Consider the following 15227-nt stretch of genomic DNA (forward strand, 5'->3'; position numbering starts at 1 on the left):
AGTATTCAATAATGTAGTAACAAACACATCACTACACCTCTGCCACTACAGTTTCAGCACGCAACACACAGTTCAACAGATCCAGGCACTTCCATCTGAGGCCTCCAGTAGTGCACAGTGCATCAGTCACCTGCAGCAGGAAGTCAGTGGCCCCTGGTGGGCAAATACCATTTATATGAGAAAAAGATTGAATAATCAATGAAAGGATAATGTTCTATGACCTGGGGCACTGAATGTCAGGGGCTTGAATGTGGTAGGGAAACTAGAAAATCTGGAAAAGGAAATTCAAAGGCTCAGTCTGGATATAGTAGGAGTCAGTGAAGTGAAGTGGAAAGAAGTCAAGGATTTCTGGTCAGTTGAGTATAGGGTACTATCAACAGCAGCAGAATATGGTATAACAGGAGTAGGGTTCCTTATGAATTCATTTACTGCTTTTGTTCCTAAGTTATTACCATTTACTGCAGAAAAGCATCTCTCCACCACTTTTAAAAAATTCTGCAGGCTATTGTATGGCTCTCATGTTACTGAAGAATATGTCACAATAGTTGCACTCAGTAGTAGATAAACCAAAAACATATCCATAGTTCTCCTCACTAGATTAACCCTTGCATAATTCTTTTTTCCTTTCCTGGGAAATATGATGGAGTGGAGAAATGTTGTTTCCAAAATAAATGATCCAGTTGATATGATGAATAGTTGAAAAGTACACAAATCTGGAAATGTAGTTGCACCACTGAGACAGTAGACAATGTAATCAGCTCTGACAATGTAGCCATGTTCCTTCCCCTATTTAAAGGTTATCTCCAAAGAGGCTCCGTAACATTTTTGATCGTGTTTATATGCCTGTCAACCAGTTATCACATCAACTACATTGTGAGTACTTATCTGTACCTCTTCAATTACTTACAATTTCATTATTGTTTGATAAAATATAGTCTATTTCAGTTTTAGTTCATTTGGTCCTTGTCAAGTCCAAGGTCATTTCCATCAGAGATAGTATGTTAAAGACAAACATGTTCTTCTTGGATATGTGATCTCTGACATCATAACTGAAGTTTCCCGCTGAAGAAATGTGTTTTAGTTTTTGTGTACTTTTTGCATTAAAATCACATATTTTCATCTTGTAGCGGGCTTTTCCATGCAAACTACATTAACTCCTCTTCCAACTCCCCTTAACTATCTTTGGATCCTAATATCCTGGTGTAAAAAGTGTTGTAGAAAGTTTTAAAAAAGTCCCTAGTAACAGCAGCTGGATGTCTGGGGTTTATGCTGTTTGTCTATTCAAGCACATTTTTACAGCAAAGTGTAGCCAGAGAAGTAGCTGGGCAAGCACCACGGCCTGAAGCCATCGATGAAGTTCAATCTGCACATTACTTCAATATTACTTCATCCAGGCAATACGTGATGTCACATTGACTTACACATGACCAGAGCTTCGGATTAACATGATCAGTGTGATACTTATCACAAGCCAATAGGTACCTCATGTCCGTATTATCATTTACCAGACAGAGAGTCCTTATATGGTCTGCAACATATATTTACGACTGAAAATAACAGACTGATTGACAACCATCTGAAGTGTAGGATGGAGAGCAACATATCAACACTAGTTTAATGTTGAGTGATCCATTCACATTGTTACCATATGGGTACAGACAACTAACTACATGTTGTGAACATCTGGATTAGAATATTAGATCCACATTACTTGACTCCCTTAGTTCCCATTAAGACATAATTATGTGCTCTCTTTCCTAGCTATTAGTGGAGTCACACTATTTCTCACTTATGTAGGAATATACATGCCAATGCCACAACTTCCATCAGACATAATCAGGGAAGTGGAAAATTAATAAGTGAATCTTGAGTCAAGCAAGGAGATTCCATATTACTAAAACTATTTGCAGCAGCCCCAGAGGAAGTTTTCAAAGCCATAATTTGGGATACATGACAGAGTAATCCCTGAGGGCAGAGAGTGTGTTACTGTGAACCGATCAGTGACAAGGTTGTTCTTATCTTCGACAGCAAACCAACACCGAGGATTATAGTTCAGGTATACATGCCGACGTCGCAAGCTGAAGATGAAGAGACTGAGAAAGCGTATGAGGATATTGAAAGGGTAATACAGTATGTAAAGGAGGATGAAAATCTAATAGTCACGGGAGTGTGGAATGCAGTTGTAGGGGAAGGAGTAGAAGAAAAGGTTACAGGAGAATAAGGGCTTGGGACAAGGAATGAGAGAGGAGAAAGACTAATTGAGTTCTGTAACAAGTTTCAGCTAGTAATAGTGAATAGCGAATACTCTGTTCATGAATCACAAGGGGAGGAGGTATACTTGGAAAAGGCTGGGAGATATGGGAAGATTTCAGTTAGATTACATCATGGTCAGACAGAGATTACGAAATCAGATACTGGATTGTAAGGCATACTCAGGAGCAGATATAGACTCAGATCACAATATAATACTAATGAAGAGTAGGCTGAGGTTTAAGACATTAGTGAGGAAGAATCAATAAGCAATGAAGTGGGATACCGAAGTACTAAGGAATGACAAGATACGGTTGAAGTTCTCTAAGGCTATAGATACAGCAATAAGGAACAGTGCAGTAGGCAGCATTGTTGAAGAGGAAAGGACATCTCTAAAAAGGGCCATCACAGAAGTTGGGAAAGAAAACATAGGTACAAATAGGGCAATCACGAAGAAACCATGGGAACAGAAGAAATACTTCAATTAATTGATGAAAGGAGGAAGTACAAAAATGTTCTGGGAAACTCAGGAATACAGAAATACAAGTTGCTGAGTAATGAAACAAATAGGAAGTGCAGGGAAGCTAAGACAAAATGGCTGCAGGAAAAATGTGAAGACAACAAAAAAGAAATGATTGATGGAAGGACAGACTCAGCATACAGGAAAGTTAAAACAACCTTCGGTGACATTAAAAGTAAGGGTGATAACATTAAGAGTGCAACAGGAATTCCACTGTTAAATGCAGAGGAGAGAGCAGATATGAGGGGGAGGATTTGTCTGATGTGATAGAAGGAGAAACAGGAGTCAGTTTAGTAGAGATAGGGAATCCAGTATTAGAATCAGAATTAAAAGAGCTTTGGAGGACTTAAGATCAAATAAGGTAGAAGGGATAGAAAATATTCCATCATAATTTCTAAAAACATTGGGGGATGGGGCAACAAAATGATTATTCACATTGGTGTGTAGAATGGATGAGTCTGGTGACATACCACCTGACTTTTGGAAAAGCATCATCCACACAATTCTAAAGATGGGAAGAGCTGACAAGTGAGATAATTATCACACAATCAGATTAACAGCTCATGCATCCCAGTTGCTTAAAAAGATAATATACAGAAGAATGGAAAAGAAAACTGTGGATGCACTAGATGATGATCAGTTTGGCTTTAGGAAAGGTAAAGGCATGAGAGAGGCTATTCTGACATTGCAGTTAATAATGGAAGCAAGACTAAAGAAAAGTCAAGACATGTTCACACAATTTGTCGACCTGGAAAAAGTGTTCAACAATGTAAAATGGTGCAAGATGTTTGACATTCTGAAAAAAGTGGGGGTTAAGTTATAGGGAGAGACAAGTCATATACAATATGTGCAGCAGCCAAAAGGGAATAATAAGAATTGATGACCAAGAACGAAGTGCTTGGATTAAAAATGGTGTAAGACAATGCTGTAGCCTTTCACCCCTTCTGTTCAGTCTGAACACCAAGGAAATAATAGGAGTTGACGACCAAGAATGAAGTGCTCAGATTAAAATGGGTGTAAGACAGGGATATAGTCTTTTACCTTTACTGTTCAATCTGTACATCGAAGAAGCAATGATGGAAATACAAGGAAGGTTCAGGACTGGAATTAAAATTCAAGGTGAAAGGATATCAGTGATACGAATTGCTGATGACATTGCTATCCTGAGTGAAAGAGAAGAAGAATAACATGATCTGTTGAACAGAATGAACAGTCTAATGAGTACAGAGTATGGGTTGAGAGTAAATTGAAGAAAGATGAAGGTAGTGAGTAGCAGTAGAAATGAGAATAGTGAGAAACTTAACATCGGGATTGATGGTCATGAAGTAGGTGAAGTTAAGGAATTATGTTACCTAGGCAGAAAAATAACCAATGACAGACAGAGCAAGGAGGACATCAAAAGCAGACTAGCACTGGCAAAAAGGGCATTCCTGGCCAAGAGACGTCTACTAATATCAAACATAGGCCTTAATTTGAGGAAGTAATTTCTGAGAATGTACATCTGGAGTGCAGCATTGTATGATAGTGAAACATGGACTGTGGGAAAACCGGAACAGAAGAGAATCGATGCATTTGAGATGTGTTGCTACAGACTAATGTTGAAAATAAGGTGGACTGATAAGGTAAGGAATGAGGAGGTTCTGCGCAGAATCGGAGAGGAAAGGAATATGTAGAAAACACTGATAAGGAGAAGGGACAGGATGATAGGACATCTGATAAGACCTGAGGGAATGACTTCCATGCTACTAGAGTGAGCTGTAGAGGGCAAAAACTGTAGAGGAACATAGAGTTTGGAATACATCCAGAAAATAATTGAGGATGTAGGTTGCAAGTGATACTCTGAGATGAAGAGGTTCACAAAGGAGAGGAATTCATGGTGGGCCACATCAAAATAGTCAGGGAAAAAACCCTCTCTTATGCACGCTACAAACTGAATTATTCTGATTACATTATGCATGTCGCACCGTGAGTCAAACAAAGATTGTTGATTTTTAAAACTGCGTTTCTTACTGTGTTCAGTGTTAGAACACAAGTAATGTGATGAGAGAAACTTCAGTGTGCTCAACTTCAGTTACTGCTGTTTGTGTACTTTCTCCATGGAGGTGGTACTTCAATCACTTCTCCTCCAGCAGCAATTTACTATGACAGCTTTGGAGAAACTTGGGGCTATGTTGTGCTAATGTTCCACCATCTCAGATGCATTTGCCACCATTTCTGCTGTATGACAATTTTGTTGAAGATTGGGAAGCTTATGGAAAAGGCTGAGACAAAAACTGTCAGTGGCTTTGCAAATTACCTGAATCATTAGACCATCTTCTTCTGTCATTCCACATATACATCTGATTGCTTCTTGGCCTAGTAATTCTTCTGCGTGAGAATCTTCTATATTCATATTATCGTATTCTGTGTGAAATATGGATGTGTTATAAATGAGAAAAGAGCTATACACATGGAAAACAAATTTAGGAAGAAAATATACCCTCACTTAAATGCTAGAATTAATTGATTTTCTAATGCTAACAAGACGAAGTGCAAAGATATGTGGAACACATCAAAAGCAAGTGACAATACAGAGATACTGTTGTAAAACAACAGTACTATTTAGAGGTAGATAGTGTTACTACATTAATAGCTGTCATCTGTGATATGATGTTTACATTATTTGTCAAGGGTAAGTATCATTCTCCACATACACTTCAAAAAGATGAAAAATAACTTATTTAATTATTCTAAAAGGCATTAATTTGAAAAATTTCACAGTTCATCCACTCTTGTTCAAACACTGTTATTATTGTTGTCTTGTGTCTGAAAACTGGTTTGATGAAGCTCTCCACTGCAGTCTCTTAGTCTATAATTAACAATCCAGTGAGATTATATTGACAAAACAAATATACTACTGTTTGTACTTTCTGGGTGTTACTTATACACAACGTGTAGTTATTTAGAGTATTAATGTGGATTTTAAAACACAGAATACAAACATCTGTATAATTTAAAGAAGGAATAATTGTAAGATAAGCATTTAATTTAGTTTTAAATTTTATGATGTCCCTGAAGTCACTCTTCTACAACAGAAAAAGTAACTTTATTTGCACTCTCATCAGAGGTGCTAAGTTTATACAAAGTTTCCCACAGAACGTAGTTGTACAGAAGTTTTTCCAAGGGGTAAGATTTTTTTCCCAGTTTGAAAAAACATGGTGACTCTGACCTAAAAATTGGCTTCTGTCAAAACATTCCTACTGTGGTTATTTTTGGCCTGGAGTTAAGTACTGCCTGTCTTCCATGACATGTCCACTGCTGTAATGCTGATGCCACATTATGAAGGTAATGACTTAGTAGTGTGGCAAACCAAAAGAGTAAAAATAATGTTCCATTAGAGCCTAGCACTAGTAGAAAGGAAAGCTGTCCACTCAATGGTTGGCTGCAACAGAATGATTTGTAGCTGAAGGAGATATCAAATTGGTAAGGTAATGACCACAGTTCTCTCTTCTAATCATCAATACTTTTATTGCACAACAAACGTATAGGTCGAAGACTAGGTGGGAACTGTGGTCCCGGAAGTATATCAAAACAAAGATCAACTTGAAGACATAATACACATATGATGTTCTGGCCTATCGATCCGTGGATCGACGCCACATAGGCCCCCCCTGCAGTATGGAGTACGTACCCGAAGGTGGGGGGCGGGGGGGGGGGGCTGGCGAGAGTTTAAGTGGGTTACAGTGAGTTCCTCCATGTCCAACGGCACGGGCCTTGTGGGAGGAGAGCGTGGAGCAAATCCTAGAATGCTGATGCTAAAGTCTTGAAGTGACGTCAGCGGTCATAGTCGGCGGTCAGTGCGGGAGTGCTGGTGTGGAAGGGTGTCGTCGGCAGGGAACCTAATGATCACCTTTCCACTTGGCCTAACGTAAGCATGTAGGTTGCCATATGTGGCACTTCGAGAGATTTTGAAATGCTTCACTACATGTTGTGACACACCACCTAACATGTCACACGAATCATCACACGCAAGCAGCACTAATGCAGTATCACCACTAATGATGACAGATAATCCACAAACGTCACTAGGATGAACGTAGATAGAGAGCTCGTAAGTGGCACCTGCTAACGGAGAGGTATGCTGAGTTGGTGGGGTGGGAAAACGGTAGCACGGTGAGGGCGGTGTGCTGCGAGTAGAGGGGTGAGTGTCAGACGGTGAGGTCTGAGTGGTGTGGCAGGAACCTGCAGGCTGCACCAGTTAGAAGAGTGGCGCAGTGTGCTGTCGCACGAAGATGGAACTGTTATATTAGAGCACTGGGAGATGGGGCCTCTGCTATGGGAGCCGGGAGGTGGAAACCCGGGAATGAGAGTGGGCTCGTTGACGGGGCCGGTGTAGGCATGAGCTTACTCGAATCATCAGCAGAGGAAGAAGGCCAAGGGTGGCCAGAGAGCATGGTCTCTTCAGTGGTGGGTGAGGTAGGGGAAAACTCGACGCGAGCAGGTTTAACCTTGTTGAGGGAGACAGCAGTTACTGAGCCCTTAATTACGATGTCCATAGTGTTACTGGTTCGTTTGACAACTCTGTATGGGCCTGTGTAAGGGGGCTGCAATGGGGATTTTACAGTGTCGTCACAAAGGAACACAAATTTGCAAGTGTTGAGCACTTTGGGAACATATGTGTGCGGTGGAGTGTGGCTGGAAGGGGGCAGGGGTTGAAGCTGGTTACAGTGTAACCCCATCTGTTCTACCAAGGATGGCAGTTCGGATGGTTTGGCGACTGGAGTAGGAGCAATAAGTTCGCCTGGAAGTGTAAGGGACTGGCCATAGATGAACTCGGCCACTGAGCCTTTAAGGTCTTCCTTGAAAGTGGTCCGCAAACCGAGTAAGACGAATGGCAGGGCTTCCATCCAAAGGAGGCCATGGCAACGTAGGGCCGTCTTAAGCGTCCTATGCCAACGTTCCATGAGGCCGTTGCTTTGGGGGTGGTATGCTGTTGAATGAATTTTCTTGATGCCACACAAAAGTCCCTTCCCTCAAACTCGACGCAAAAGTGTTTCACAGCCTTGTAAACTGCCAAGAGCTCCCTATCAAAGGGTAAGTACTTTTTTTGAGTGTCGTTGAGCTTCTTAGAAAAGAACTGCAAAGGAGAGATAGTATCTCCGACAGTTTGGCTGAGGACAGCTCCAACTGTGGTATCACTGGCATCCGTGGTAATAAAAAATGTAGCGTCCGGACGCGGGTGGGCAACAGTCACTGTGTTTGCTAGTAGGTGCTTCAGTTTGTCAAAAGCTTGTTCCATGGCAGGGGTCCAGTGGACTGGGCGGATACCAGTCATATTTTTGCCAGCAAGGGCGTCTGTTAGGGGAGCCTGAACCTCGGCTGTGGTAGGCAAGTGCTTCCTATAATAGTTAACTGTTCAGATGAAACTGCGCAGCTCCTTAAATGAATGAGGGTGTGGCAAATCCAAAACAAGTTTGATTTTATCCTTGGGAGGAGTGAGGCCCTTAGCTGACACGATGTAGCCTAAGAATCTTACTGAAGTCTGGTGCAACTGGAGCTTCTTATTATTCAGTTCAACACCGGCAGCGGTAAGAGTGTCTTTAACAATCTGCAAATGTTCCTTGTTCTTTTGCAAAGCAGGACTGGAAATAAGAATGTTGTCCAAGTAAACGAAACAACAATCCAGCGGCCGCTAGGGTGGGTTGTGGCGCAGATGGCGAAAGTTTGCATAAGTGCCAACTGTTGCGTGGCTGGGAGTGACAAACAAGTGAGCTACGCGAAACAAGGTTGGTACACTGTTTATTAGTAACCAAAGGCACACTGTCGAGCTTGGTGGTGGTAGCAGGTGCAAATGTATAGCTGATGGCAGTAAATCAAAAACATTAACCTGCGCCTGGGAAGTTAGCTGCCCAAGCGAGGAGGGGGATGAATGTGCGCTCGAATTAACACAGTTAGATCTGGTGGGAGCGTGGACACTGTACAGTTTATGTGGCACATGGTCACAAATGCACTCGGGCACGAGAACACTGTAGTGGCACCAACTACCCTTGTGTGTTGCCAAGGCATCGTCTGCTGCAAGCTGCTGCCGTGCCGAAGATAACTCGTTACTTAAGTCGTTGAGGCGACAGTGTAGCTCAAGTTGTTCCAAGCACAGGCATGTAGACTCGACACGCTCCGTGAGCCACTTATTGGTCCATGACAAGAGCTTAGAGGAGGGGTTATTACACTTCCTAGCCAGGTGGACCTGTTTAGCAGTACTATTGACACTCGACGAAGCACACGGAATGTGTTCCTGGGTAGGGTGGTAGAACACTGTATTCTTGACGAGGTCAGGCCACAGTTTGTGGTGTCATAGAAAGTTGATGCCCAAAATGGGATTGTCGATGTCAGCCACCAGGAAGGACCACTTCAGATTGCACTCAGACGAGAGGGACGCTGCATATGAAGTAGAACCTAAGCACGACAAACTAGATGAGCTTACAGCACATAGGACAGTAGTCGGATCTTTTCAGTAGCAAGATGAGATGGAAGTAGGGATACATCTGCGCCCATATCAATGAGAAAGTTTGTGCCAGATTTCAAGTCACAGACATAGACTCGCCCATTCGAAGCATTAGTTTTGGACACAGAATGGAGCATGGGACGGCGCCTGTTGTTTACATCGCAGGAGGTGGCGCTGCTGCCTACCTAGGGTTGAAGTTTGGGTAGGAGCACAATGGTTTACAATTGTGTGCTTGTTCCCCGAATTTTGCATGGAAGAAACAGTATTTATGGGTGGAGTGGTCAGTCGGCGGCGGCCCAGAATCATCTGCAAAGTCAGATGTGCTGTTGTTGTGCGGACGTGAAGGTGCTGCTAGTGCGGCGAGCTTCACAGACTTAGGTTTAGTGGGGCGTCCATGTTGGGGCTCTAGTTGTGGTTGGAAACTGGCATAGCTGCTGGACTGCCGGGCACGGCATTCACATAGTAGAGCAGAGTAAGCTCGGTTGGCGGCACGCAAGCGTTCGCTATTTGGTCTATCTTCATAGGTGGAGATGGCCATTTGGACAGACAGAGGCAGCTTTTCCGTCCAAATCTTGGTGAGTGTGGCATCTGACATGTCACATTCACCGATGAGAAGTCGAAGGCATCACCACAGCTGGGACAGAGATCTGTCACCAAGGTGTTCTTCATAGACGAGCTGTCGAACGTTTTCTCTTCTTATCTCGTAGACATGTTCCAGTATTGCTTGTTTAGCTGTAGCGTACTTCTGATTCGGAGGAGGAGACTTAACCAGGTCATAAATTAAGTCTATACCGTAATGGAGGTGGTTCATAAGGCATGTGAAATGGGCATTGTCATCAAGTGCACGGACACTGAAAAGTTGCTCGACCAGGTTGAACCAGAATTCCGGGTGGGCAGGTTTGAATGCCAGAAGTTTCGGTAGATCCGACAAACTGGTGGTCAGAGAATGTGGGCAGCCGCTCGCAGATGCAGGAGTAGGCAAGTCTAAGTTAACTCTGCGTCATGAGGGTGGTAGAGAGGAAGCAGACGTGCCGGCTGTGTTCATAGTAGCTGGAGCTAAGGCGAAATCCATTAGCAGGAAGCCCGGCATGGAGCGAAGCAGGACCAGTTGTTGCGGCAGAAGGTCAAAGTAGTCACGGTGGTTGCTCGACAGGTTATTATGCAATTGGTCCTCCACATCTGCAGCAAAATTATCCATCACAGAGTCACTGATGAGCTTTGTGGAACCTGACATGCTCAAATTACTGCACTGATGAACACTCACAGTAACACACTGGCGAATGTCATTCACGTAGTGTGCAACCAGTGCAGAGTGATACACACATGGAGCTTGCACATTCAAAAAAGCATCCTTTTGTGGCACATTATGAAAACTTTGCTTCCCACTGTTTACAATACTTGCATTAAAGTTTGGTATAAGTGTGTAGTGGTTTCTTGTACTGCTGTGTGGCAAAAACTGAAGCACTTTGGGGCTAACAAAGCCAGAGTCGGAGATCGCTGGTGTCATGTTCAAAACTACTGCACCAGACAAGGTCCCTGGGTTCTCGAGGCTATACGACTGCGGAAATTCATGTCGGGCACTGACTACAGCTGGCTTGCCTGAATTTAGTTGCTGTTGCTGGTGAAAACGGGGCAGCGGCGGCATGTTGTAGAAGACCATTGTGTAGCAGACAAAGGTCCACGCGGTACGCGGTAGTCACTTTGTACTCAGTTCGACGGATTATTTGAACTTCGGGGTCACCAATGAAGGAGATATCAAGGTGGTAAGGTAATGACCACGGTTCTCTCTTTTAATCATCAATACTTTTATTACACGAAAAATGTATAGGTCAAAGACAAGGCGGGAACTGAGCAGGCTACCTAACCCTGTGAAGTTTCAACTGGACTCTGGGTTCACTGGTTTCACTAAATAATAGAGGGACTACAGTCATATATGCTCTCCACCATTACAAGAAGACCCATAGCTGCCTGTAAAGTTATGGCAATTAATATACAAGATTTTTCTGGGCAAGACTTCCAAATGTTGTTATCATTCTGGAAGACCTGGTTGGGAATGTCCATTAGGGCACACATAAAGGCAGCTTTCCCAATGTCAGTGGTCTCAAATCAGTGTCCTTTCAAGGTAACTTGAGCCAGAGAATAAAATATGGCTGCCGGAGCAAGGTTGAGACTGTAGGAAGTCAGTAACAGAGTTACCACTTTGTTTTTGACCAGATGATCCCCCATCAAGAAGGTGGTGTATCTGGATGTATTGTCTTGGGTGAGCTGCCAGGAACCAGTGACGTGTGGCCTGAAATTTGAAACTTTTTTCAGGCTTTGGGGAACTTCCACATCAATGGCAGCATAGGCAGTCTGTTCAGGAGGTACAACTTCATTGTGAGCAATACCTCTGTGAGGTACTGGATGGAGTAAACAAAATGTTTTGAATGCTAGGCACATTTTTTGATTGAACTAAGGTGTCTGATTGTGTTGATCACAAAATATTGCTCCAGAAGTTGGACCATTACGAAATACAGAGAGTAGCTCACAATTGGTTCTCATCTTATCTTAACAACAGATAGTAAAAGGTCATTATTCACAGTGTTGAGAATGGCTGTGATGTGGGGTCTGAGTGGGGTATGGTCAAATGGGGGGTGGCCCAGGGATCAGTGTTGGGGCCACTTCTGTTCCTTATTTATATAAATCATATGCCCTCTAGTATTATGGATAATTCTAAAATATTCCTGTTTACTGATGATACTAGCTTGGTTGTAAAGGATGTTGTGTGCAATATTGTGCCATTCATGACATAAGTTCATGGCTTGTAGAAAATAAATTAATATCTAAATAACAATAAGACTCAGTTTTTAGAATTTCTAACACACAATTCAACAAAACCCGACGTTTTAATTTCACAAAATGGGCATACGATTAGTGAAACTGAACAGCACAAATTTTCTAGGTGTTCAGATAGATAGTAAACAGTCGTAGAAAGCTCATGTTCAGGATCTTGTTCAAAGACTATTCAAATGGTAACTGAAGTGATCATACTACTCAAAAATTAGTCTACTTTGTTTATTTTCATTCATTTATGTCATATGGTATTATATTTTGGGGTAACTCTTTCCATTCTCAAAGGATATTTTTGGCTCAAACAAAGATGATGTGACTTAACAAACGAAACCGCTGGCACGTCGATAGACACACAAACAAACACAAACATACACACAAAATTCAAGCTTTTGCAACAAACTGTTGCCTCATCAGGAAAGAGGGAAGGAGAGGGAAAGACAAAAGGATGTGGGTTTTAAGGGAGAGGGTAAGGAGTCATTCCAATCCCGGGAGTGGAAAGACTTACCTTAGGGGGAAAAAAGGACGGGTATACACTCGCACACACACACATATCCATCCACACATATACAGACACAAGCAGACATTGCTCGTGTCTGTATATGTGTGGATGGATATGTGTGTGTGTGCGTGTGTGTGTGTGTGTGTGTACACTCGCACACACACATATCCATCCACACACATACAGACACAAGCAGACATATTTAAAGACAAATAGTTTGGGCAGAGATGTCAGTCGAGGCAGAAGTGCAGAGGCAAAGATGTTGTTGAATGACAGGTGAGGTGTGAGTGGCGGCAACTTGAAATTAGTGGAGATTGAGGCCTGGTGGATAACGGGAAGAGAGGATACATTGAAGAGCAAGTTCCCATCTCCGGAGTTCGGATAGGTTGGTGTTAGTGGGAAGTATCCAGATAAACCGGACGGTGTAACACTGTGCCAAGATGTGCTGTCCGTGCACCAAGGCATGTTTAGCCACAGGGTGATCCCCATTACCACCAAACACTGTCTGCCTGTGTCCATTCATGCGAATGGACAGTTTGTTGCTGGTCATTCCCACATAGAATGCGTCACAGTGTAGGCAGGTCAGTTGGTAGATCACGTGGGTGCTTTCACACGTGGCTCTGCCTTTGATCGTGTACACCTTCCAGGTTACAGGACTGGAGTAGGTGGTGGTGGGAAGGTGCATGGGACAGGTTTTACACCGGGGGCGGTTACAAGGGTAGGAGCCAGAGGGTAGGGAAGGTGGTTTGGGGATTTCATAGGGATGAACTAAGAGGTTACGAAGGTTAGGTGGACGGCGGAAAGACAGTCTTGGTGGAGTGGGGAGGATTTCATGAAGGATGGATCTCATTTCAGGGCAGGATTTGAGGAAGTAGTATCCCTGCTGGAGAGCCACATTCAGAATCTGATCCAGTCCCGGAAAGTATCCTGTCACAAGTGGGGCACTTTTATGGTTCTTCTGTGGGAGGTTCTGGGTTTGAGAGGATGAGGAAGTGGCTCTGGTTAATTGTTTCTCTACCAGGTCGGGAGGGTAGTTGTGGGATGCGAAAGCTGTTGTCAGGTTGTTGGTGTAATGCTTCAGGGATTGTTTCCCTCTATTATAACTATATATATATATATATATATATATATATATATATATATATATATATATATATATATATATATATATATATATGGTTCTAATAGGGGGAAACACTCCACGTAGGAAAAATATATGTCTGCTTGTGTCTGTATATGTGTGGATGGATATGTGTGTGTGTGCGAGTGTATACCCGTCCTTTTTTCCCCCTAAGGTAAGTCTTTCCACTCCCAGGATTGGAATGACTCCTTACCTTCTCCCTTAAAACCCACATCCTTTCATCTTTCCCTCTCCTTCCCTCTTTCCTGATGAGGCAACAGTTTGTTGTGAAAGCTTGAATTTTGTGTGTATGTTTGTGTTTGTTTGTGTGTCTGTCGACCTGCCAGCACTTTTTAGGGAAACATTCCACGTAGGAAAAATATATCTAAAAACAAAGATGATGTGACTTACCATTACAAAGGTGCTGGCAGGTCGATAGATACACAAACAAACACATACATACACATAAAATTCAAACATTCACAAACAATGGTTGCTTCGTCGGGAAAGAGGGAAGGAGAGGGAAAGATGAAAGGATGTGGGTTTTAAGGGAGAGGGTAAGGAGTCATTCCAATCCCGGGAGCGGAAAGACTCACCTTAGGGGGAAAAAAGGACAGGTATACACTCACACACACACACATATTCATCTGCACATACACAGACACAAGCAGACATTTGTAAAGGCGAAGAGTTTGGGCAGAGATGTCAGTCAGGGCGGAAGTCCAGAGGCAAAGATGTTGTTGAAAGACAGGTGAGGTATGAGCGGCGGCAAATTGAAATTAGTGGAGATAGAGGCCTGGCAGATAACGAGAAGAGAGGATATACTGAAGGGCAAGTTCCCATCTCCGGAGTTCTGACAGGTTGGTGTCAGTGGGAAGTATCCAGATAACCCGGATGGTGTAACACTGTGCCAAGATGTGCTGGCCGTGCACCAAGGCATGTTTAGCCACAGGGTGATCCTCATTACCAACAAACACAGTCTGCCTGTGTCCATTCATGCGAATCGACAGTTTGTTGCTGGTAATTCCCACATAGAAAGCTTCACAGTGTAGGCAGGTCAGTTGGTAAATCACGTGGGTGCTTTCACACGTGGCTCTGCCTTTGATTGTGTACACCTTTCGGGTTACAGGACTGGAGTAGGTGGTGGTGGGAGGGTGCATGGGACAGGTTTTACACCGGGAGTGGTTACAAGGGTAGGAGCCAGAGGGTAGGGAAGGTAGTTTGGGGATTTCATAGGGATGAACTAAGAGGTTACGAAGGTTAGGTGGATGGTGGAAAGACAGTCTTGGTGGAGTGGGGAGGATTTCATGAAGGATGGATCTCATTTCAGGGCAGGATTTGAGGAAGTCGTATCCCTGCTGGAGAGCCACATTCAGAGTCTGATCCATTCCCGGAAAGTATCCTGTCACAAGTGGGGCACTTTTGCAGTTCTTCTGTGGGAGGTTCTGGGTTTGAGGAGATGAGGAAGTGGCTCTGGTTATTTGCTTCTGTACCAGGTCGGGCGGGTAGTTGCGGGATGCGAAAG

This window comes from Schistocerca nitens, chromosome 2 (assembly GCF_023898315.1).
Source record: "Schistocerca nitens isolate TAMUIC-IGC-003100 chromosome 2, iqSchNite1.1, whole genome shotgun sequence".
Classification (NCBI taxonomy): Eukaryota; Metazoa; Arthropoda; class Insecta; order Orthoptera; family Acrididae; genus Schistocerca; species Schistocerca nitens.